The sequence below is a fragment of the Triticum urartu genome, chromosome 7A (assembly GCF_056163025.1).
Source record: "Triticum urartu cultivar PI428250 chromosome 7A, HENAU_Tu73, whole genome shotgun sequence".
NCBI classification, from domain to species: Eukaryota; Viridiplantae; Streptophyta; class Magnoliopsida; order Poales; family Poaceae; genus Triticum; species Triticum urartu.
The window spans coordinates 51,848,609-51,875,932 of NC_141879.1; the positions used below are offsets into that span (position 1 = coordinate 51,848,609).

Genomic DNA, 27,324 nt, shown 5'->3' on the forward strand with positions numbered 1-27,324 from the left:
ACATTTAATAGATCTTACATTGAGATCCGTATAATTTATTTTTACTTTTTCTTCCTTGCTTACAGGTTATAACACTTAACTAATAGTTTGTTAAGTCTCAGTCAACTGTGACCTAGACACCTCCTTTTGCTTTTGCTTTGCTTCTACCGATCAAGAGGGACTTGTCCATCCTGATATGTCTCTTCCTGTGGTGCAAACGACAACCCGACAAATATACTTATATATGTCCTAGCAAGATTTCCATTGGCCTTCGGACCGCGCCACATTCCAGAACTGCTCATGGAACTGGAGAGGAAAGAAATGTGCAACTAAACATATGAAAGGAAGTCACTCAATGAGTACAACAAGGAATTCAGTAGTTTGGCTTGTTATGTAATGGAGGAAGTCTCTACCGATGTCAAGAAGCGGGAAAGGTTCCGCAAAGGCCTGACTCTGTTCTAAAGCACACTCTCAACCTCTTCAAGAACACAACCTTCGAGGAACTCCTTAACAAGGCTATAAAGGCCAGCCATGCTAATGTCGTGTTGGAAGAATCAAAGCTAGCAAGCGCAACTGCGACGCCTTTTTCTCCTACAAACTCGAACCGATGCCTCATAAGCATCGGGTGTGGAATCCAAACAGTGCATTTAGCCGCGCCACTTATGTTACGAGGCCAACCTTCAATTCACCTTGCCCGCCTTCACCAACAATGCAGCACAGGAACTCCGAAGTATAGCACAACGCTATCGCCCCCAGTCCTACGTTCGGTCCATGCTTCAACTGTGGACAGTCTAGCCACGAGTCCAAGCAAAGTTTCTCCTGATGTCTCTAATTCCTACATGATTGCCATCCATTCGGTGCTTCTCTCGTCCACTTCTCTTCTTTATTTTCAGTGGTTTCTACTTATTTATCTTCTAGCACTCCAAACAGGAGAACAATTAAATATGAAACTGCGGATGAACTATTGGGCCTGCTATATGCTCATGTGAATATACACTCACATATATAAGGAAAGCGTTATACAAACACAAGTAAAGATTGGTGGAGTATTTGTTTATTTGTTTGTTTTTCTATTTGCATGTCACTTCATTCATTTATCGAATGCATGTGCACTTTTCTAGCAAACAAGAATGCATATGTTCATGCATTGATTGAATCTTTGAAGCCTATGTACATTGAGTATTTTTTTTAATTATGTGTGGCCATATATACAATATTTTAAAGCCGTGCATATTAATAGATAAACTCTGTTTAAAAAAATGGTTGACTTGTTTGTACTTCAATAAAAAAGGATCTATGCAAGGCCTTAGAGTGATACGCAAAAAAAAGATAAATGTGTTCATCCAAGTGCTTTCAAACCCTCACAAAGAAAGACAAAAAGAACAACGCATTACACTATTGCTTGCATTCGTTGACTGGCGGGTGGATCCACTGAGAGGGGTGAGTTTAGGCACGGGTATCTTCACCGCCACTGTTATCACGGATCGGTCGGGGATGGTCCAGTTGTGAGCCATCCATTTACTTAAATCGGACGGATACCCGTGTTTGGTACTCCAATATAGATGCATGGGAGTACCATGACCAAAAGTTCAGGAGTACCTTGATTTGAGGGGTAAATTGGTAATCGGGACTCACAAAATATTGTACCACCTGAGGTTGTTATTTACTTCCCCGCTAATTATGGGTACGTGAGAGGATGATATGTAATCCTCCACTAATTACGGGATGGGATAGATATCCATTTGCACGAACTACCCGAGGATTGCGGCCAGAATCACACGATGCATCAATACTCGATTGTTGCCATCCTCTACAACTATGAATGAGACATGTATAGCCCGAAAGAAAAGCAAAGTGGTGAACATTAATAAATAATTGCTTTCAAACATGCAACTGCTTGCTCAACTAGATCTGAGAAGATAAATATGATTTGGTGGAGTAATCAGATCAAGCGGACGTTCGAGAGGCCTCGCCGGCGACGAAGGTTGCAATTAAGTTTTCATCTAGGCGCATTGGCGGCGGTAGATGCATGCAGCGTGGTCTGCGGAAGGAGGCAGCCATGGTCGTGCTTGGTTGCTCGATCGTGGAGGCCGCAACAAGTGCTTGAGCGAGACTTCGGGAGGGAACCAGAATAGAGTTTAAGAAAATAATAATTACAGTTACATTGGCAATAGGAAAAGTCTAAAATACCCTTTTGAATGAAGGGTTAGATTTAACTAGTACTCCTTCCTCTCCTTGCGGAGTACCAGGTTACAGTAAAAAAGCTCACAAAAAATGTTAATGTGTGTACGCACAAATGATTTGATTCATATTTGGATATTACTTTTTATATATAACCTATATTTTATTAGCTAAAACAATGATCAAAATATGGATTGATAAACTAGAACGGAGGTAGTACGTTCCAAAACTAAGAAATGAATGCAATTACAGACACACACACGTACGTTCCTAAAAAAAAATCAACCAGAGGACACTTGGAGCATGACGACGGTGTCGAAGCAGTGAAGGCCGTCAAACGTTGCGCCGTTGACTTGCCGGAGAGCCCCTGCAGCCAGAACTACTTGACCATGCAGCTTGTCACGCTCCAGTGCTCACACTGCTCGCCGCTTCACACGATGTTGCCGGGTCACACGGCTCTACCGCACCGCATCGCACGGTCGGATGGCATCTCGCTCCCTTGCACGTTGCAGCCATGACTTTGCCGGAACAGTCCTAAGGTAAACTGCATGCAGTACGAAAATAACAATGCAGATACATGATGGATCAAGAATAAATCTAACACCATAGCCGTCGAGGGGTGCCTCGCAGAAGACAAGCGCCGTCAGGAACCTCTCCATGGCCCTGGACCCGCTAGCTTCAGGCTCGCCTACCTAGGACTTTCGGTGCTGCTTCTACTGCCGCTGCTGCCGCCGCCCCCGCCGCTGCGCGACGATGGAACTCGTTGCAATTATTTGCTTGTTCCGCTCTTTGTTTGCGACGAATGAAGGACTTTAGCTCCCCCGCAAAAAAAAGAAGAAGGACTTTAGCTCAATTGCCACGAAGAACACTCTTGCTGACGATTACCAATTTACCACAGCAGGCCATGTCTTTGAAGAGGCAGGCATCGTCAGTTCTCTAGACACCATGGTGTTTACTGCTGGCCAATGGACTCGCTAGGTAACTTCAGCTGTTTCCTGACGTCTCTGATTCCCATAGTTTATTCGTGGCAAGCAGCCGGAACAGAGGTAGCATCGTCTCCTCGAGAACCATGTCCACCCACGGCTCCTCCAGTGAGGGTAAGTTCAGTTCACATGTGACAACAAGCACGTTGCTTCCTTCCTCAAGCCTATCTTGATTGATTCTATTGCTTACCCTTGCAAGATGGCCAGCCGAGGACGAGGAGCACACCAATGAATGATCATGACTTGCAAGATGCAGTAAGGCTCCAAGAGTTGGGATGTGCTTTCAGTCTGAGGAAGAGGCGTACCAATTTTACAACTCTTATGCTCCATCCAAGGGATTTAGTATTAGAAAGTGCCACTTGAAGTTTAGCATTACAGTTCTTATGCTCAATTCAGCATCACTTAGGAGGGAATTTGGAGAGCTCAGAAAGTTATTACCGACCATAATCACCAGCTTGTAAGTCCAGATAAGAGGCACATGCTGAGGTCACAGCGTCAACTCTTAGATGCCGATCGCCACATGATTAAGCAAATGAGAACATGGGCAATTAAACAAGCTGAAATATATGATTTCTGTGAGCTTTGGTATGGTAAAGATGCTATATGCTTCTTGCAAATGGATTGCAACAATTATTTATGAAGTGACCGCTCAAAGTATTTGTAAACCAAAGATGCACAAACATTAATGAAGTATCTAAAGAACAAGCAAGTAGAGGACCCTTCATTTTTCTATGACATGCAGTTAGATGATGATGATGATGGTACAATAATGAACATCTTTTGGACTAATGGACAAGCTGTTATGGACCATTCTGTCTTTGGAGATGCCCTTTCCTTTGACACCACATTTTCAACAAACTTGTTTCAAATGTCATTTGCTCCATTTATTGGTGTTAATCATCACAAGCAGACTGTTCTTTTTGGTGCAGCAATACTATATAATGAATCTGCAAATACCTTTGAGTGGGTTATTAGAACCTTTCTAGAAGCTATGTCTGTTAAGCAGCCTGAAACAATATCACTGATCAATGTGCCGCCATTATAAATGCTATTGGAAGGGTTTTCCCAAGAACACGACATCGTCTTTGTTTATCGCATTTCTATCAAAATGTTGCAAAAGATCTAAGTCTACTAATCAGCGACGATGACAATTTTCTTAAAGAATTCAAAATATGTGTGTATGAAGATAGATCACTGGCACATTTTGAGAATAGATGGCATGAGCTGTTGCTCAAGAGCGGATTGAAGATAATTCTTGGATAAGCAATCTGTACCCAATGGAGTGAAGGAATGAACAACATGTTCAAGAAAACTTTCCGCAAAATGCTTTGTCTTCCAGAATTGATAGAAGCATATGATAAGTGCATTGCTCGTCTTTGCCGGAAAGAAAAATACAAAGACTACAAGTCACGCCATACCATTCCAGTACCCTGCCTACCAAACCTACCTTTGTTGAAGACTGCGGCTGAATCATATACTAGGACATTATTCCGAGTTCCAAGAGGAATTCAAGAAGCAATTCAGTTTGTCATGTATTTTTCTGAGCACCGATGGCACAATTAGCACTTACAAGGTGATATCTCTCGAGTACAAGCACTAGTAGAAAACAGGGCTTTGGTTGAGTCCAGGATAAGGGCATTAATCCCGGTTCACTTACGTATCGGGACCAAAGGGTGCATTAGTCCCGGTTCATGAGGCCAGGGCGCTGGCGGGGCCTCGGGGGCCATTGGTCCCGGTTCGTCTGACCCCTTTGGTCCCGGTTCCAGACACGAACCGAGACCACTTGGCCTTGCTCCTGGCCCAGCACCTTTATGTTGGAAATATGCCCTAGAGGCAATATTAAAATGGTTATTATTGTATTTCCTTGTTCATGATAATTGTCTATTGTTCATGCTATAATTGTATTATCCGGAAACCATAATACATGTGTGAATACATAGACCACAACATGTCCCTAGTAAGCCTCTAGTTGACTAGCTCGTTGATCAATAGATGGTCATGGTTTCCTGATCATGGACATTGAATGTCATTGATAACGGGATCACATCATTAGGAGAATGATGTGATGGACAAGACCCAATCCTAAGCCTAGCACAAGATCGTATAGTTCGTCTGCTAAAGCTTTTCTAATGTCAAGTATCATTTCCTTAGACCATGAGACTGTGCAGCTCCCGGATACCGTAGGAATGCTTTGGGTGTACCAAACGTCACAACGTAACTAGGTGGGTATAAAGGTGCACTGCGGGTATCTCCGAAAGTGTCTGTTGGGTTGGCACGAATCGAGACTGGGATTTGTCACTCCGTGTAAACGAAGAGGTATCTCTGGGCCCACTCGGTAGGACATCATCATAATGTTCACAATGTGAACAAGGAGTTGATCACGGGATGATGTGTTACAGAACGAGTAAAGAGATTTTCCGGTAACGAGATTGAAAAAGGTATCGGGATACCGACGATCGAATCTCGGGCAAGTACTATACCGGTAGACAAAGGGAATTGTATACGGGATTGACTGAATCCTTGACATCGTGGTTCATCCGATGTGATCATCGTGGAACATGTGGGAGCCAACATGGGTATCCAGATCCCGTTGTTGGTTATTGAACAGAGAGATGTCTCGGTCATGTCTGCATTATTCCCGAGCCCGTAGGGTCTACACACTTAATGTTCGATGACGCTAGGGTTATAGTGAAAGTATGTACGCGGTTACCGAATGTTGTTCGGAGTCCCGGATGAGATCCTGGACGTCACGAGGAGTTCCGGATTGGTCCAGAGGTAAATATTTATATATGGGAAGTCCCGTTTTGGTCACCGGAAAAGTTTCAGGTGCTATCGGTAACGTACCGGGACCATCGGGAGGGACCCGGGGGTCCAACAGGTGGGGCCACCAGCCCCAGAAGGCTGCGTGGGCCAAGTGTGAGAGGGGACCAGCCCCAGGTGGGCTGGTGCGCCCCTCACCAAGTCCCAAGGCGCATGGAGAGTGGGAAGGGGGCAAACCCTAGGTCCAGATGGGCCTTAAGGCCCACCCTAGGGCGCCCCCCTCTCCTCTCCCCTTTGGCCGCCACCCTAGATGGCATCTAGGGCTGCCTCCCCCCCTAGGGAGGGAACCCTAGAAGGGGGCGCAGCCCCTCCCCTCCCCCTATATACACTTGAGGTATTGGGGGCTTCCCAACACATGATTTGATCTCCCTCTTGGCGCAGCCCTACCTCTCTCCCGCCTCGTCTCTCGTAGTGCTTGGCGAAGCCCTGCTGGAGTCCCGCGCTCCTCCACCACCACCACGCCGTCGTGCTGCTGCTGGATGGAGTCTTCCCCAACCTCTCCCTCTCTCCTTGCTGGATCAAGGCGCGGGACACGTCACCGAGCTGTACGTGTGTTGAACGCGGAGGCGCCGTTGTTCGGCGCTTAGATCGGAATCGACCGCGATCTGAATCGCTGCGTGTACGACTCCACCAACCGCGTTCTTGTAATGCTTCCGCTTAGCGATCTACAAGGGTATGTAGATGCACTCCCCTTCCCCTCGTTGCTAGATTACTCCATAGATTGATCTTGGTGATGCGTAGAAAATTTTAAATTTCTGCTACGATCCCCAACAGTGGCATCATGAGCTAGGTCTATGCGTAGTTTCTATACACGAGTAGAACAAAAAGGTAGTTCTGGGCGATGATTTGTTCAATTTGCTTGCCGTTACTAGTCTTATCTTGATTCGGCGGCATTGTGGGATGAAGCGGCCCGGACCGACCTTACACGTACGCTTATGTGAGACTGGTTCCACCGACTGACATGCACTTGATGCATAAGGTGGCTGGCGGGTGTCTGTCTCTCCCACTTTAGTCGGACCGGATTCCATGAAAAGGGTCCTTATGAAGGGTAAATAGCAGTTGGCATATCACCATTGTGGTTTTTGCGTAGGTAAGAAACGTTCTTGCTAGAAACCCATAGCAGCCACGTAAAACATGCAACAACAATTAGAGGACGTCTAACTTGTTTTTGCAGGGTATGCTATGTGATGTGATATGGCCAAAAGGATGTGATGAATGATATATGTGATGTATGAGATTGATCATGTTCTTGTAATAGGAATCACGACTTGCATGTCGATGAGTATGACAACCGGCAGGAGCCATAGTAGTTGTCTTAATTTATTTATGACCTGCATGTCAATGAAAACGCCATGTAATTACTTTACTTTATTGCTAACCGTTAGACATAGGAGTAGAAGTAATAGTTGGCGAGGCAACTTCATGAAGACACGATGATGGAGATAATGATGATGGAGACCATGGTGTCATGCCGGTGACGATGGTGTTCATGCCGCGCCTTGAAGGTGGAGATCAAAGGCGGAAGATGATATTGGTCATATCATGTCACTTTATGATTTTCATGTGATGTTTGTCATGTTTACATCTTATTTGCTTAGAACGACGGTAGCATAAATAAGATGACCCCTCACTAAAATTTCAAGAAAGTGTTCCCCCTAACTGTGCACCATTGCTAAGGTCCGTTGTTCTGAAGCACCACGTGATGATCGGGTGTGATAGGTTCTAACGTTCGCATACAACGGGTGTAAGCCAGATTTACACATGCAATACACTTAGGTTAACTTGACGAGTCTAGCATGTACAGACATGGCCTCGGAACACGGAAGACCGAAAGGTCGAACATGAGTCGTATAGTGGATACGATCAGCATGAATATGTTCACCGGTGATGACTAGTCTGTCTCATGTGATGATCGGACACGGCCTAGTTGACTCGGATCATGTATCACTTAGATGACTAGAGGGATGCCTATCTAAGTGGGAGTTCATTGAATAATTTGATTAGATGAACTTAATTATCATGAACATAGTCAAAAGGTCTTTGCAAATTATGTCGTAGCTCACGCTTTGGTTCTACTGTTTTAGATATGTTCCTAGAGAAAGTTTAGTTGAGAGTTGACAGTAGCAATTATGCGGACTGGGTCCGTGAACTGAGGATTGTCCTCATTGCTGCACAAAAGAGCTTAGTGATGAACTATAACATATCAGGGATAGACATGATGATCCTTGAGCAACTCACGATGTTTGACATCGCGAAAGTAGAAATCAAGTAGGAGCATCAATTGTTGATGGTTAAACCACTAGTTTCAAGAAGGGCAAGGGAAAGAAGGGATACTTCATGAGACGGCAAATCAGTTACTGCTCTAGTGAAGAAACCCAAGGTTGAACCAAACCCGAGACTAAGTGCTTCTATAATGAGGGGAACGTTCACTGAAGTAGAACTACCCTAGATAGTTAGTAGATGAGAAGGCTGGCAAGGTCGACAGAAGTATTTTGGATACACGCCATATTATTGTGTACTTTACTAGTACTCCTAGTAGCACCAGGGTAATAAATACCAGTTCGGTGGCTAAGCGTTAGTAACTCGAAATAAAAGGCTGCGGAGACTAGCTAAAGGTCAGATGACGATATGTGTTGGAAGTGTTACCAAAGTTGATGTGATCAAACATTGCACACTCCCTCTACCATCGGGATTGGTGTTAAACCGAAATAATTGTTATTTTGTGTTTGTGTTGAGCATAGACATGATTGGATTATGTTTATCGCAATACGGTTATTCATTTAAAGAGAATAATGGTTACTCTGTTTATTTGAATAATACCTTCAATGGTCTTGCACCTAAAATGAATGGTTTATTGAATCTCGATCGTAGTGATACACATGTTCATGCCAAAAGATATAAGATAGTAATGATAGTACCACGTACTTGTGGCACTGCCATTTGAGTCATGTTGGTATAAAACGCATGAAGAAGCTCCATGTTGATGGATCTTTGGACTCACTCGTTTTTGAAAAGATTGAGACATGCGAACCATGTCTATTGGTAGATATGCATGAAGAAACTCCATGCAGATGGATCGTTTGGACTCACTTGATTTTGAATTACTTAAGACATGCAAATCATACCACATGGGCAAGATGACTGAAAGGCCTCGTTTTCAGTACGATGGAACAAGAAAGCAACTTGTTGGAAGTAATACATTTTGACGTGTGCATTCCAATGAGTGCTGAGGCACGCAGTGGATATCGTTATGTTCTTGCTTCACAGATGATTTGAGTAGATGCTGAGTATATTTACTTGATGAAACACAAGTCTGAATTATTGAAAGGCAAGTAATTGCAGAGTGAAGTTGAAGATCGTCGTGACATGATGATAAAATGTCTATGATATGATCATAGAGATGAATATCTGAGTTACGAGTTTGGCACACAATTAAGACACTGTGGAAATTGTTTCACAACTAATACCGCCTGGAACACCATAGGGTGATGGTGTGTCCGAACATCATAACTGCACCCTATTAGATATGGTGCATACCATGATGTCTCTCATCGAATTACCACTATCGTTTATGGGTTAGGCATTAGAGACAACCGCACTCACTTTAAATAGGGCACCACACAATTCCGTTGAGACGGCACCGTATGAACTATGGTTTAGAAAAACCTAAGCTGTCGTTTCTTAAAAGTTTGGGGCTGCGATGCTTATGTGAAAAGGTTTCAGGCTGATAAGCTCGAACCCAAAGCGGATAAATGCATCTTCATAGAGTACCCAAAACAGTTGGGTATAAATCCTGTCTCAGATCCGAAAGCAATAGGGATTGTTTCTAGAATCGGGCCCTTTCTCGAGGAAAAGTTTCTCTCGAAAGAATTGAGTGGGAGGATGATGGAGACTTGATGAGGTTATTGAACCGTCACTTCAACTAGTGTGTAGCAGGACACATGGAGTTGTTCCTGTGGAACCTACACCAATTGAAATGGAAGCTTATGATAGTGATCATGAAACTTCGGATCAAGTCACTACCAAACCTTATAGGTCGACAAGGATGCATGCTACTTCAGAGTGGTACGTAATCCTGTCTTGGAAGTCATGTTGATAGACAACAATGAACCTACGAGCTATGGAGAAGCGATGGTGGGCCCGAATTCCGACGAATGGCTTGAGGCCGTTAAATCTGAGAGAGAATCCATGTAGAAAAACAAAGTATAGACTTTGGAAAGAACTACTTGATGGTCGTAAGGCTGTTGGGTGCAGATGGATTTTAAAAGTAAGACGGACAATGATGGTAAGTGTCACCATTAACAAAGCTCGACTTGTCGTTAAGATGTTTCCCGACAAGTTCAAGGAGTTGACTACGATGAGACTTTCTCACTCGTAGCGATGCTAAGAGTCTGTTGGAATTATGTTAGCAGTTACTGCATTATTTATGAAATCTTGCAGATAGAATGTCAAAACATTGTTTCCTCAACGTTTTTCTTGAGGAAAGGTTGTATGTGATACAACCAGAAGGTTTTGTCAATTCTGAAAGATGCTAACAAGTATGCAAAGCTCCAGCAATCCTTCTAAGGACTGGAGTAAGCATCTCGGAATTGGAATGTACGCTTTGATGAGATGATCAAAGATTTTGGGTTTATACAAAGTTTATGAGAAACTTGTATTTCCAAAGAAGTGAGTGGGCGCACTATAGAATTTTTAATGAGTATATGTTCTTAACATATTGTTGATCAGAAATGATGTAGAATTTCTGGAAAGCATACAGGGTTATTTAAAAAGTGTTTTTCAATGGAAACCTAGATTAAGCTACTTGAACATTGAGCATCAAGATCTATAAGGATAGATCAAAACGCTTAATAGTACTTTCGAATGAATACATACCGTGACAAGATTTTGAAGGAGTTCAAAAACAGATCAGCAAAGGAGTTCTTAGCTGTGTTACAAGGTGTGAATATTGAGTAAGACTCAAGACCTGGCCACGGCAGAAGAGAGAGAAAGGACGAAGGTCGTCCCCTATGCTTTAGACGTAGGCTCTACAGTATGCTATGTTGTGTACCGCACCTGAAGTGTGCCTTGCCATGAGTCAGTCAAGGGGTACAAGAGTGATCCAGGAATGGATCACATGACAACGGTCGAACTTATCCTTAGTGAATAGTGGACTAAGGAATTTTCTCAATTATGGTGGTGGTAAAAGAGTTCGTCATAAAGGGTTACGTCGATGCAAACTTTGACACTAATCCGGGTGACTCTGAGTAGTAAACCGGATTCGTATAGTAGAACAGTTATTTGGAATAGCTCCAAGTACCGCATGGTAGTTGCATCTACAAGATGACATAGAGATTTGTAAAGCACACATGGATCTGAAAGGTTCAGACTCATTGACTAATAAACCTCTCTCACAAGCAAGATATGAACAAGCCCCATGGGTGTTGGATTCATTACAATCACATAGTGATGTGAACTAGATTATTGACTCTAGTGCAAGTGGGAGACTGTTGGAAATATGCCCTAGAGGCAATAATAAAATGGTTATTATTGTATTTCCTTGTTCATGATAATTTTCTATTGTTCATGCTATAATTGTATTATCCGGAAACTGTAATACATGTGTGAATACATAGACCACAACATGTCCCTAGTAAGCCTCTAGTTGACTAGCTCATTGATCAATAGATGGTCATGGTTTCCTAATCATGGACATTGGATGTCATCGATAACGGGATCACATCACTAGGAGAATGATGTGATGGACAAGACCCAATCCTAAGCCTATCACAAGATCGTATAGTTCGTCTGCTAAAGCTTTTCTAATGTCAAGTATCATTTCCTTAGACCATGAGATTGTGCAGCTCCCGGATACCGTAGGAATGCTTTGGGTGTACCAAACGTCACAATGTAACTGGGTGGCTATAAAGGTGCACTGCGGGTATCTCCGAAAGTGTCTGTTGGGTTGGCACGAATCGAGACTGGGATTTGTCACTCCGTGTAAACGGAGAGGTATCTCTAGGCCCACTCGGTAGGACATCATCATAATGTGCCCAAGGAGTTGATCACGGGATGATGTGTTACGGAACGAGTAAAGAGACTTGCCGGTAACGAGATTGAACAAGGTATCGGGATACCGACGATCGAATCTCGGGCAAGTACTATATCGGTAGACAAAGGGAATTGTATACGGGATTGACTGAATCCTTGACATCGTGGTTCATCCGATGTGATCATTGTGGAACATGTGGGAGCCAACATGGGTATCCAGATCCCGCTGTTGGTTATTGACCAGAGAGATGTCTCGGTCATGTCTGCATTATTCCTGAGCCCGTTGGGTCTACACACTTAAGGTTCGATGACGCTAGGGTTATAGGGAAAGTATGTATGCGGTTACCGAATGTTGTTCGAAGTCCCGGATGAGATCCCGGACGTCATGAGGAGTTCCGGAATGGTCCGGAGGTAAATATTTATATATGGGAAGTCCCGTTTTGGTCACCGGAAAAGTTTCGGGTGCTATCGGTAACGTACCGGGACCACCGGGAGGGTCCCGGGGGTCCAGCAGGTGGGGCCACCAGCCCCAGAAGGCTGCGTGGGCCAAGTGTCAGAGGGGAGCCACCCCAGGTGGGCTAGTGCACCTCCCCACCAAGGCCCAAGGCGCATGGAGAGTGGGAAGGGGGCAAACCCTAGGTCCAGATGGGCCTTAAGGCCCACCCTAGGGCGCCCCCCTCTCCTCTCCCCTTTGGCCGCCACCCTAGATGGCATCTAGGGCTGCCGCCCCCCTAGGGAGGGAACCCTAGAAGGGGGCGCAGCCCCTCCCCTACCCCTATATATACTTGAGGTATTGGGTGCTTCCCAACACATGATTTGATCTCCCTCTTGGCGCAACCCTACCTCTCTCCCTCCTCGTCTCTCGTAGTGCTTGGCGAAGCCCTGCTGGAGTCCCGCGCTCCTCGACCACCACCATTCCATCGTGCTGCTACTGGACGGAGTCTTCCCCAACCTCTCCCTCTCTCCTTGCTGGATCAAGGCGCGGGAGACGTCACCGGGCTGTACGTGTGTTGAACGCGGAGGCGCCGTTGTTCGGCGCTTAGATCGGAATCGACCACGATCAGAATCGCTGCGTGTACGACTCCACCAACCGCGTTCTTGCAACGCTTCCGCTTAGCGATCTACAAGGGTATGTAGATGCACTCCCCTTCCCCTCGTTGCTAGATTACTCCATAGATTGATCTTGGTGGTGCGTAGAAAATTTTAAATTTCTGCTACGATCCCCAACAGTGGCATCATGAGCTAGGTCTATGCGTAGTTTCTATACACGAGTAGAACAAAAAGGTAGTTCTAGGCGATGATTTGTTCAATTTGCTTGCCGTTACTAGTCTTATCTTGATTCGGCGGCATTGTGGGATGAAGCGGCCCGGACCGACCTTACACGTACGCTTACGTGAGTCTGGTTCCACCGACTAACATGCATTTGATGCATAAGGTGGCTGGCGGGTGTCTGTCTCTCCCACTTTAGTCGGACCGGATTCGATGAAAAGGGTCCTTATGAAGGGTAAATAGCAATTGGCATATCACCATTGTGGTTTTTGCATAGGTAAGAAACGTTCTTGCTAGAAAACCATAGCATCCATGTAAAACATGCAACAACAATTAGAGGACGTCTAACTTGTTTTTGCAGGGTATGCTATGTGATGTGATATGGCCAAAAGGATGTGATGAATGATATATGTGATGTATGAGATTGATCATGTTCTTGTAATAGGAATCACGACTTGCATGTCGATGAGTATGACAACCGGCAGGAGCCATAGTAGTTGTCTTAATTTATTTATGACCTGCGTGTCAATGAAAACGCCATGTAATTACTTTACTTTATTGCTAACCGTTAGACATAGTAGTAGAAGTAATAGTTGGCGAGGCAACTTCATGAAGACACGATGATGGAGATAATGATGATGGAGACCATGGTGTCATGCCGGTGACGATGGTGTTCATGCCGCGCCTCGAAGGTGAAGATCAAAGGCAGAAGATGATATTGGTCATATCATGTCACTTTATGATTTGCATGTGATGTTTGTCATGTTTACATCTTATTTGCTTAGAACGACGGTAGCATAAATAAGATGACCCCTCACTAAAATTTCAAGAAAGTGTTCCCCCTAACTGTGCACCGTTGCTAAGGTCCGTTGTTCTGAAGCACCACGTGATGATCGGGTGTGATAGGTTCTAACGTTCGCATACAACGGGTGTAAGCCAGATTTACACATGCAATACACTTAGGTTAACTTGACGAGCCTAGCATGTACAAACATGGCCTCGGAACACGGAAGACCGAAAGGTCGAACATGAGTCGTATAGTGGATACGATCAACATGAATATGTTCACCGGTGATGACTAGTCTGTCTCATGTGATGATCGGACATGACCTAGTTGACTCGGATCATGTATCACTTAGATGACTAGAGGGATGTCTATCTAAGTGGGAGTTCATTGAATAATTTGATTAGATGAACTTAATTATCATGAACATAGTCAAAAGGTCTTTGCAAATTATGTCGTAGCTCACGCTTTGGTTCTACTGTTTTAGATATGTTCCTAGAGAAAGTTTAGTTGAGAGTTGACAGTAGCAATTATGCGGACTGGGTCCGTGAACTGAGGATTGTCCTCATTGCTGCACAAAAGAGCTTAGTGATGAACTATAACATATCAGGGATAGACATGATGATCCTTGAGCAACTCACGATGTTTGACACCGCTAAAGTAGAAATCAAGTAGGAGCATCAATTATTGATGGTTAAACCACTAGTTTCAAGAAGGGCAAGGGAAAGAAGGGATACTTCATGAGACGGCAAATCAGTTACTGCTCTAGTGAAGAAACCCAAGGTTGAACCAAACCCGAGACTAAGTGCTTCTATAATGAGGGGAACGGTCACTGAAGCAGAACTACCCTAGATACTTAGTAGATGAGAAGGCTAGCAAGGTCGACAGAAATGTTTTGGATATACGCCATATTATTGTGTACTTTACTAGTACTCCTAGTAGCACCAGGGTAATAAATACCGGTTCGGTTGCTAAGCGTTAGTAACTTGAAATAAAAGGCTGCGGAGACTAGCTAAAGGTGAGATGACGATATGTGTTGGAAGTGTTACCAAGGTTGATGTGATCAAACATTTCACACTCCCTCTACCATCGGGATTGGTGTTAAACCGAAATAATTGTTATTTGGTGTTTGCGTTGAGCATAGACATGATTGGATTATGTTTATCGCAATACGGTTATTCATTTAAAGAGAATAATTGTTACTCTGTTTATTTGAATAATACCTTCAATGGTCTTGCACCTAAAATGAATGGTTTATTGAATCTCGATCGTAGTGATACACATGTTCATGCCAAAAGATATAAGATAGTAATGATAGTACCACGTACTTGTGGCACTGCCATTTGAGTCATGTTGGTATTAAACGCATGAAGAAGCTCCATGTTAATGGATCTTTGGACTCACTCGTTTTTGAAAAGATTGAGACATGCGAACCATGTCTATTGGTAGATATGCATGAAGAAACTCCATGCAGATGGATCATTTGGACTCACTTGATTTTGAATCACTTGAGACATGCAAATCATACCACATGGGCAAGATGACTGAAAGGCCTCGTTTTCAGTACGATGGAACAAGAAAGCAACTTGTTGGAAGTAATACATTTTGATGTGTGCAGTCCAATGAGTGCTGAGGCACGCAGTGGATATTGTTATGTTCTAGCTTCACAGATGATTTGAGTAGATGCTGAGTATATTTACTTGATGAAACACAAGTACGAATTATTGAAAGGCAAGTAATTGCAGAGTGAAGTTGAAGATCGTCGTGACATGATGATAAAATGTCTATGATATGATCATAGAGATGAATATCTGAGTTACGAGTTTGGCACACAATTAAGACATTGTGGAAATTGTTTCACAACTAATACCGCCTGGAACACCATAGGGTGATGGTGTGTCCGAACATCATAACTGCACCCTATTAGATATGGTGCATGCCATGATGTCTCTTATCGAATTACCACTATCGTTTATGGGTTAGGCATTAGAGACAACCGCACTCACTTTAAATAGGGCACCACACAATTCCGTTGAGACGGCACCGTATGAACTATGGTTTAGAAAAACCTAAGCTGTCGTTTCTTAAAAGTTTGGGGCTGCGATGCTTATGTGAAAAGGTTTCAGGCTGATAAGCTCGAACCCAAAGCGGATAAATGCATCTTCGTAGAGTACCCAAAACAGTTGGGTATACATCCTGTCTCAGATCCGAAAGCAATAGGGATTGTTTCTAGAATCGGGCCCTTTCTCGAGGAAAAGTTTCTCTCGAAAGAATTGAGTGGGAGGATGGTGGAGACTTGATGAGGTTATTGAACCGTCACTTCAACTAGTGTGTAGCAGGGCACATGGAGTTGTTCCTGTGGAACCTACACCAATGAAATGGAAGCTTATGATAGTGATCATGAAACTTCGGATCAAGTCACTACCAAACCTCATAGGTCGACAAGGATGCATGCTACTTCAGAGTGGTACGTAATCCTGTCTTGGAAGTCATGTTGCTAGACAACAATGAACCTACGAGCTATGGAGAAGCGATGGTGGGCCCGGATTCCGACGAATGGCTTGAGGCCATTATATCCGAGAGAGGATCCATGTATAAAAACAAAGTATAGACTTTGGAAAGAACTACTTGATGGTCTTAAGGCTGTTGGGTGCAGATGGATTTTAAAAGGAAGATGGCCAATGATGGTAAGTGTCACCATTAAGAAAGCTCGACTTGTCGTTAAGATGTTTCCCGACAAGTTCAAGGAGTTGACTATGATGAGACTTTCTCACTCGTAGCGATGCTAAGAGTCTGTTGGAATTATGTTAGCAGTTACTGCATTATTTATGAAATCTTGCAGATAGAATGTCAAAACATTGTTTCCTCAATGTTTTACTTGAGGAAAGGTTGTATGTGATACAACCAGAAGGTTTTGTCAATCCTAAAAGATGCTAACAAGTATGCAAAGCTCCAGCAATCCTTCTAAGGACTGGAGTAAGCATCTCGGAATTGGAATGTACGCTTTGATGAGATGATCAAAGATTATGGGTTTATACAAACTTTATGAGAAACTTGTATTTCCAAAGAAGTGAGTGGGAGCACTATAGAATTTTTGATGAGTATATGTTCTTAACATATTATTGATCAGAAATGATGTAGAATTTCTGGAAAGCATACAGGGTTATTTAAAAAGTGTTTTTCAATGGAAACCTGGATTAAGCTACTTGAACATTGAGCATCAAGATCTATAAGGATAGATCAAAATGCTTAATAGTACTTTCGAATGAATACATACCGTGACAAGATTTTGAAGGAGTTCAAAAACAGATCAGCAAAGAGGGAGTTCTTAGCTGTGTTACAAGGTGTGAATATTGAGTAAGACTCAAGACCTGACCACGACAGAAGAGAGAGAAAGGACGAAGGTCGTCCCCTATGCTTTAGACGTAGGCTCTACAGTATGCTATGTTGTGTACCGCACCTGATGTGTGCCTTGCCATGAGTCAGTCAAGGGGTACAAGAGTGATCCAGGAATGGATCACATGACATCAATCGAACTTATCCTTAGTAACTACTGGACTAAGGAATTTTCTCAATTATGGTGGTGGTAAAAGAGTTCGTCATAAAGGGTTACGTCGATGCAAACTTTGACACTAATCTGGGTGACTCTGAGTAGTAAACCGGATTCGTATAGTAGAACAGTTATTTGGAATAGCTCCAAGTATCGCGTGGTAGCTGCATCTACAAGATGACATAGAGATTTGTAAAGCACACATGGATCTGAAAGGTTCAGACTCATTGACTAATAAACCTCTCTCACAAGCAAGATATGAACAAGACCCATGGGTGTTGGATTCATTACAATCACATAGTGATGTGAACTAGATTATTGACTCTACTGCAAGTGGGAGACTATTGGAAATATGCCCTAGAGGCAATATAAAATGGTTATTATTGTATTTCCTTGTTCATGATAATTGTCTATTGTTCATGCTATAATTGTATTATCTGGAAACCGTAATACATGTGTGAATACATAGACCACAACATGTCCCTAGTAAGCCTCTAGTTGACTAGCTCGTTGATCAATAGATGGTCATGGTTTCCTAATCATGGACATTGGATGTCATTGATAACGGGATCACATCATTAGGAGAATGATGTGATGGACAAGACCCAATCCTAAGCCTAGCACAAGATCATATAGTTCTTCTGCTAAAGCTTTTCTAATGTCAAGTATCATTTCCTTAGACCATGAGATTGTGCAGCTCCCGGATACCGTAGGAATGCTTTGGGTGTACCAAACGTCACAACGTAACTGGGTGGCTATAAAGGTGCACTGCGGGTATCTCCGAAAGTGTCTGTTGGGTTGGCACGAATCGAGACTGGGATTTTTCACTCCGTGTAAACGGAGAGGTATCTCTGGGCCCACTCGGTAGGACATCATCATAATGTGCACAAGGAGTTGATCACGGGATGATGTGTTACGGAACGAGTAAAGAGACTTGCCGGTAACGAGATTGAACAAGGTATCGGGATACCGACGATCGAATCTCGGGCAAGTACTATACCGGTAGACAAAGGGAATTGTATACGGGATTGACTGAATCCTTGACATCGTGGTTCATCTGATGTGATCATTGTGGAACATGTGGGAGCCAACATGGGTATCCAGATCCCGCTATTGGTTATTGACCAGAGAGATGTCTCGGTCATGTCTGCATTATTCCCGAGCCCGTAGGGTCTACACACTTAAGGTTCGATGACGCTAGGGTTATAGGGAAAGTATGTACGCGGTTACCGAATGTTTTTCGAAGTCCCGGATGAGATCCCGGACGTCACGAGGAGTTCCGGAATGGTCTGAAGGTAAATATTTATATATGGGAAGTCCCGTTTTGGTCACCGGAATAGTTTCGGGTGCTATCGGTAACGTACCGGGACCACCGGGAGGGTCCCGGAGGTCCACCAGGTGGGGCCACCAGCCCCAGGAGGCTGCGTGGGCCAAGTGTGAGAGGGGACCAGCCCCAGGTGGGCCGGTGCACCCCCCCACCAAGGCCCAAGGCGCATGGAGAGTGGGAAGGGGGCAAACCCTAGGTTCAGATGGGCCTTAAGGCCCACCCTAGGGCGCCCCCCTCTCCTCCCCCTTTGGCCGCCACCCTAGATGGCATCTAGGGCTGCCGCCCCCCTAGGGAGGGAACCCTAGAAGGGGGCGCAGCCCCTCCCCTCCCCCTATATATACTTGAGGTATTGGGGGCTGCCCAACACATGATTTGTTCTCCCTCTTGGCGCAACCCTACCTCTCTCCCACCTCGTCTCTCGTAGTGCTTGGCGAAGCCCTGCTGGAGTCCCGCGCTCCTCCACCACCACCACGCCGTCGTGCTGCTGCTGGACGGAGTCTTCCCCAACCTCTCCCTCTCTCCTTGCCGGATCAAGGCGCGGGAGACGTCACCGGGCTGTACGTGTGTTGAACGCGGAGGCACCGTTGTTCGGCGCCTAGATCGGAATCGACCGTGATCTGAATCGCTGCGTGTATGACTCCACCAACCGTGTTCTTGCAACGCTTCCGCTTAGCGATCTACAAGGGTATGTAGATGCACTCCCCTTCCCCTCGTTGCTAGATTACTCCATAGATTGATCTTGGTGATGCGTAGAAAATTTTAAATTTCTGCTACGATCCCCAACACTTTAGTCCCGGTTGGTGGCTGGAACAGGGACCAAAGGTCAGTCTTCTGTCTCGGTTCTAGCTATCAACCGGGAATAACGATAGGCCTATATATACCCCCGCCCCAGCCCGCTCACTCCTCTGTTTTTTGGCCGGCTGGCGTGTACAAGTGTGTGTTGCTCGTTACCTCCTATGCACATGAGGTGTTCGATGAAATGCCCGAACCACGCTTAAGCTTTATCCTCTCCAAGCTCGACCTCCAAGCTCCATTTTCCTCAAGATTTGTCTAGATTTGGCGGTCTGTCCTGTCCCGTCCCCGTCCTCACCGCCGTTGATCGCCCGCGCCGATCTCATCGCCGGCACCATCGTGGTGAGCGTCTTGTTCTTATCTTCTTTCTAAAAGAAAAAAAAATCTTACTTTTATGATTTAGATAGATACCTGTAAAATTTTCTTACTTTTATTATTGTTTGTTATTATATAGTGCCATGGTTTTGGTATCCGCCCCCATCGGCCCTCGTCCTGTCTATGATTCGGATGTGGTATATTATCTTTTATAACTATTTTTTTCATTTAGTGTTTATGAAAATTATGCCAACAGAGGTGACATAGATGTTTTTATCTAGGAGATATGTGAACCGGAAATTCCAATTGACCCTCTTGTCGAGAGGTTAAATTTAGTTGAAAAAGAAAACAATTACTTGAAGAGAAAATTGAAATGAATTGAGGAGGAGAAGATGCATTTGGAGTTGCATGTTGTGGGCGTCCTCGATGATCACAAGATCAAGATGGATGCAATGCGCTTGAAGATTAGAAAGATTAGAAAATATGCCATTCATACTGAGGCTTGGTATCATTATGCCGTTGGATCAATTGTTACCTTAGTTCCGATTGTGATCACATTTGTTGATGCACTGAAATGTGTTACATAGTTTCAATGTATGATTTAATTAGATGCTCTAGAGAGCTACATGTTGTTCAGTGAGAACTATGTATGAACTTTATGTATTTATTTTTTCAGTAATAACATTTGATCACTACTGTACTTTGGTTTTAATGTGATGATGAACTTCTATTAATTTGATCGCTTCTCTATTCATGATGTTCTGTTGTGGTTTTTACACACTTAATTATATATAATGCACGCAGATGAACCGACAATGGATGCACGGTGATAGACGCACCTTCGAGTACATTAAGCGCCTACATAATTTTCTCGAAGTGGCTAAGGAAAACAAGCAGAATGGTTTTATATAATGTCCATGCCTTATCTGTGAGAATACGAAGGATTACTCTGACTCGAAAACCCTTCACGTCCACCTGCTTGAGAAGGGTTTCATGCGACACTATGATGTTTGGACCAAGCACGGAGAAAGAGGGGTTATGATGGAAGACAACGAAGAAGAAGAGGAGGATGACAACTATCCACCCCCTGAATACGGTGATGCTACAACGGGGGAAGCTGAAGATCAAGAGGAACCAGACGATATGCCTGATGATGATCTTCGCTGGGTCATTGTTGATGCAAAGAGACAAGGCCAAAGTGAAAGGGAGAACTTGAAGTTTGATCACATGTTAGAGGATCACAAAAAAGGGTTGTACCCAAATTGCGAAGAGGACAACACAAAGCTCGATACCACACTGGAATTGTTGCAATGGAAGGCAGACAATGGTGTATCTGACAACGGATTTGGGAAGCTACTAAAAATAATGAAGAAGAAGCTTCCAAAGGATAACGAATTGCCCGATAGTACATACGAAGCAAAGAAGATTCTATGCCCTCTAGGATTGGAGGTGCAGAAGATACATGCATGTCCTAATGACTATATCCTCTACCGCGATGCGTACAAGGATTTGAGCGCATGCCCGGTTTGTGGTGCATTGCGCTATAAGATCAGACGAGAAGACCCTGGTGATGTTGAGGGCGAGCGCCCTAGGAAGAGGTTTCCTGCCAAGGTGATGTGGTATGCTCCCGAATACCATGGTTAAAACGTCTGTTCAGAAAAAAAGAGCATGCCAAGTTGATGCAATGACACAAAGAGGACCGTAAGAAAGAGGGGAAGTTGAGAGCACCCGCTGAAGGGTCACAGTGGAGAAAAATCAAGAGAAGGCGGTGGGACTTTGCAGCTGATGCAAGACTCGTATGGTTTGGTTTAAGCGCGGATAACATTAATCCTTTTGGGGAGCAGAGCAGCAATCATAGCACCTGGCCCGTGACTCTATGTATCTATAACCTTCCTCCTTGGTTGTGCATGAAGTGGAAGTTCATTACGATACCAGTGCTCATCCAAGGCCCTAAGAAACCCGGCAACGACATTGATATGTATCTAAGGCCATTAGTTGAAGAACTTTTACAGCCCTGGAAAGGAAAATGTGTACGTTTGTGGGATGAGCACAACCAGAAGGAATTTGACCTACATGCGTTGCTGTTTGTAACCATCAATGATTAGCCTGCTCTCAGTAACCTTTCAGGACAGACAACCAAGGGATACCATGCATGCACGCACTGTTTAAATGACACTGAAAGTGTATATTTGGACAAATGTAGGAAGAATGTGTACCTGTGGCATCGTCGAGTTCTTCCGACCAACCATCAATGTCGAAAGAAATGCAAGCATTTCAAAGGTGAGGCGGATCACCTGAAGAAGCCGCCCTCCGTACTAGTGATCACATACTTGATATGGTCAATGATTTACAAGTAATCTTTGGAAAGGGTCTTGGCGGACAGTCTGTTCCGAATGACGCTGAGGGCGCGTACCCATGTGGAAGAAGAAATCTATATTTTGGGACCTAGCCTACTATAAAGACCTAGAGGTCCGCTCTGCGATCGACGTGATGCACGTGACGAAGAATCTTTGCATGAACCTATTAGGCTTCTTGGGCGTGTATGGGGGGACAGAAGATACACCGGAGGCACGGGAGGACCAGCAGCGCATGCACGAAAAAAACGGCACGAATCCATTGCAGTATGAAGGTCCTGCCAGCTACGCTCTTACCAAGGAAGAGAAGGGAATCTTCTTTGAATGTCTGCTCAGTAGAAGGTCCCGTCTGGCTTCTCGTCCAATATAAAGGAAATAATAAATATGGGAGAGAAAAGGTTCTAGAACATAAAGTTCCATGACTACCACGTGATTATGACGCAACTACTTCCAGTTACATTGCGGGGGCTTCTACCGGAAAATGTTGGATTAGCCATTGTGAAGCTATGTGCATTCCTCAATGCAATCTCTTAGAAGGTAACCGATCCAGAAATCCTACCAATGTTAAAGAGTGATTTGGTGCAATGCCTTGTCCGTTTCGAGCTGGTGTTCCCGCCATCCTTCTTCATTATCATGATGCACGCCCTAGTTCATCTAGTCGACCAGATTGCTATTCTGGGCCCTGTATTTCAACACAATATGTTCCCCTTTGAGAGGTTCATGGGCGTCTTAAAGAAATATGTTCGTAACCGTGCTAGGCCAGAAGGAAGCATCTCCACGGGCCATCAAACAGAGGAGGTCATTGGGTTTTATGTTGACTTCATTCCTGACCTTAAGAAGATTGGTCTACCTCAATCAAGGTATGAGGGGAGACTGACTGGAAAAGGCAAGCTAGGAGTGGACTCAATAATATGTAGGGACGGGCATTCTTAGTCTCAGGAACACTACACAGTTCTACAGAATTCTACCTTGGTGACCCCGTATGTCAATGAACACAAGAATATTCTGCGCTCCAAACGCCCGGAGCAGTGTGACGACTGGATTACATGTGAACACATCAGGACTTTTGGCAATTGGTTGCAAACACATCTCATGGGTGACAACACTGTTGCAGATGAGTTGTACTCATTGGCCAGGGGACCATCTTCAACTGTATTGACTTACAAAGGGTATGAGATAAATGGGAATACATTTTACACGATCACCCAAGATCAAAAGAGCATCAAACAAAATAGTGGTGTTTTCTTTGATGCAGTAACCAACAGGGGAAAGGACACATATTATGGTTACATAGTGGACATATGGGAACTTGACTATGGACATGATTTTAAGGTCCCTTTGTTTCGGTGCAAATGGGTCAATCTGTCAGGAGGCGGGGTACAGGTAGACCCACAGTATGAAATGACAACAGTGGATCTGAACAATCTTGGGTACACGAATGAACCATTTCTCCTAGCCAATGATGTGGCGCAAGTTTTCTACCAAACCAAGAAAAAGGAAAAGATAAGGAAGCGAATAGATCATACGACGAGCCAAAGCACCACATAGTTCTTTGAGGGAAAGATACATCATGGGAGTGGAGGGCAAGACAAACCTGTCTGAAGATTATGAAAAGTTTCATGAAATTCCTCCCTTCAAAGTCAAGGCTGATCCAAGCACCTTGTTAAACGATAAATATTATCCATGGTTATGGCGCAATAAGAAAGGGACACACGCGAAGAAAAAGTGAAGACTTTCTCTCCACAACAATTCTGATGATGGCTTTGATTACGTGAAGAAAAAATAGAATCGCTTTGTAGTAGATGAGTTTTCGTCCGAAACCGTTTTACTTCGAAAGAAATTATCCATTTTGTACATGAAGTGCATCTAGTTTTTGATGTAACCCTCTCAAATTTTTAGCACATGCTATGTGGGTGAAATGATGATACCATGCCAAGTTTCAACCTTTTGAGAATTCATTTGTAGTGCTTTTCAATTTCACGGTCATTTAGCAAAATAAAATAGTAAATGCATGAAAAATACAAAATGAAGACAGAAAGGGTTAAAAATTGATCATGTGGCTTTTAATGGTGCATGTTGAACGCACAAAAAGTCTGGAATTGAAATAAGTTCAAAAAAATGAAATCCCTTTGTAACAGATGAGTTTTCGTCCGAAACTGTGATACTTCGAAAGAGATTGTCCATTTTGTATAAGAAGTGCATCTAGTTTTTGCCGTATGATACGTCCATTTTGCATCATGCTCTTATATCGATATTTATTGCATTATGGGTTGTTATTACACATTATGTCACAATACTTATGCCTATTCTCTCTTATTTTACAAGGTTTACATGAAGAGGGAGAATGCCTGCAGTTGGAATTCTGGGCTGGAAAAGGAGCAAATATTAGAGACCTATTCTGCACAACTCCAAAAATTCTGAAGCTCCACGCGAGTCATTTTTAGAATATATAAAAAATATTGGGCGAAGGAAGCACTAGAGGGGAGCCACCCACCATCCACGAGGGTGGGGGCGCGCCCTACCCCCCTGGGCGCGCTCCCTGTCTCATGGGCCCCCTGGCAGGCCTCAGGTGCCCATCTTTGGCTATATGAAGTCTTTTGTCTTGGAAAAAAACATAAGCAGGCTCTCGGGACGAAACTCCGCCGCCACGAGGCGGAACCTTGGCGGAACCAATCTAGGGCTCTGGCAGAGCTGTTCTGCCACGGAAACATCCCTCCGACAGGGGGAAATCATCACCATCGTCATCACCGTCGATCCTCTCATCGGGAGGGGGTCAATGTCCATCAACATCTTCACTAGCACTATCTCATCTCAAACCCTAGTTCATCTCTTGTATCCAATCTTTGTCTCAGAACCTTAGATTGGTACCTGTGGGTTGCTAGTAGTGTTGATTACTCCTTGTAGTTGATGCCAGTTGGTTTATTTGGTGGAAGATCATATGTTCAGATCCTTTATGCATATTAATACCCCTCTGATTATGAACGTGAATATGATTTGTGAGTAGTTCCGTTTGTTCCCGAGGACACGGGAGAAGTCTTGCTATAAGTAGTCATGTGAATTTGGTATTTGTTCGATATTTTGATGACTTGCATGTTGTCTTTCCTCTAGTGGTGTCATGTGAACGTCGACTACATGACATTTCACCATTGTTTGGGCCTAGGGGAAGGCATTGGGAAGTAATAAGTAGATGATGGGTTGCTAGAGTGACAGAAGCTTAAACCCTAGTTTATGCGTTGCTTTGTAAGGGGCTGATTTGTATTCATATGTTTCATGCTATGGTTAGGTTTATCTTAATACTTCTTTTGTAGTTGCGGATGCTTGCAAGAGGGGTTAATCATAAGTGGGTTGATTGTCCAAGGAAGGGAAGTACCCATGCACCAGTCCACCCACATATCAAATTATCAAAGCAACGAATGCGAATCATATGAGCGTGATAAAAACTAGCTTGACGATAATTCCCATGTGTCCTCGGGAGCGTTTTCCTTTATATAAGAGTTTGTCCAGGCTTGTCCTTTGCTATAAAAAGGATTGGGCCACCTTGCTGCACCTTGTTTAATTTTTGTTACTTGTTACCCGTTACAAATTACCTTATCACAAAACTATCTGTTACCGATAATTTCAGTGCCTGCAGAGAATACCTTACTGAAAACCGCTTGTCATTTCCTTCTGCTCCTCGTTTGGTTCGACACTCTTACTTTTGGGTTATCAATGTAACCCTATCCACTTTTTAGCACATGTTATGTGGGTGAAATGATGATATCATGGAAAGTTTCAACCTTTTTAGAATTCATTTGTAGTGCTTTTCAATTTCACGGTCATTTAGCTAAAAAATCAGTGAATGCATGAAAAATACCAAATGAAGACAGAAAGGGTTAAAAATTGATGATGTGGCTTTTCACGGTGCATGTTGAACGCACAAAAAGTCTGGAGTTGAAATAAGTTCAAAAAATGAAATCTCTTTGTAACAAATGAGTTTTCGTCCAAAACAGTGATAATTCGAAACAGATTGTCCATTTTGTACACGAAATGCATCCAGTTTTTCCGTAACCCTATCAACTTTTCAGCACATGTTATGTGGGTGAAATGATGATACCATGCCAAGTTTCAACCTTTTTAGACTTCATTTGTAGTGCTTTTCGATTGTACAGTCATTTAGCTAAAAAAATCAGTAAATGCATGAAAAATACCAAATGAAGTCAGAAAGGGTTGAAAATTGATAATCTGGCTTTTAATAGTGCATGTTGAACGCACAAAATGTCTGGAGTTGAAATAAGTTCAAAAAAATAAAATATCTTTGTGACAGATGAGTTTTCATCTGAAACCCTGATACTTCGAAAGAGATTGTCTATTTTGTACATGAAGTGCATCCAGTTTTTGATGTAACCATCTCAACTTTTTAGGACATGCTATGTGGCTGAAACAGTGATACCATGCCAAGTTTCAAGCTTTTCAGAGTTCATTTGCAGTGATTTTCAATTTCAGGGTCATTTAGCTCAAAGAATGAACTAATAGCAAAAAGAATGAATTAAAAAAATCAAAATAATATTAACTAAATTTATCAAAGTATTTATTTGTTAAAAAGAATGAACTAAAAATAATCAAAACATATTAACTAAAATTACCAAAGTATTTATTTGTTAAAAAGAATGACCTAAAAAGAATCAACTAAAATATTAACTAAAAAGAACCAACTAAAGAGAATCAACTAAAATGTTGACTAAAATTATCAAAGTATTTATTTCTTTAAAAGAATGAACTAAAAAGAATCAACTAAAGAATTAACTAAAAAGAATCAACTAAAATTATTAGAGTATTTCTTTCTTAAAAAGAATGAACTAAAATAACAAAAAGAATACCCACCTACTAGGGCAACACGACCTGCATACGACTAGAAACCCATCTGCACATGGGCCAGCATCCAGAACCGTGGGCCCAGCAGG

The 27,324-nt window shown here is 43.4% G+C and overlaps 1 pseudogene; it reads left to right on the forward strand.

The window, feature by feature from the left end:
* Nucleotides 1-3,828: 3,828 nt before the first annotated feature.
* On the forward strand, nt 3,829-4,743 carry LOC147957623 (protein FAR1-RELATED SEQUENCE 5-like; annotated as a pseudogene).
* The last annotated feature ends 22,581 nt before the right edge of the window (nt 4,744-27,324 follow it).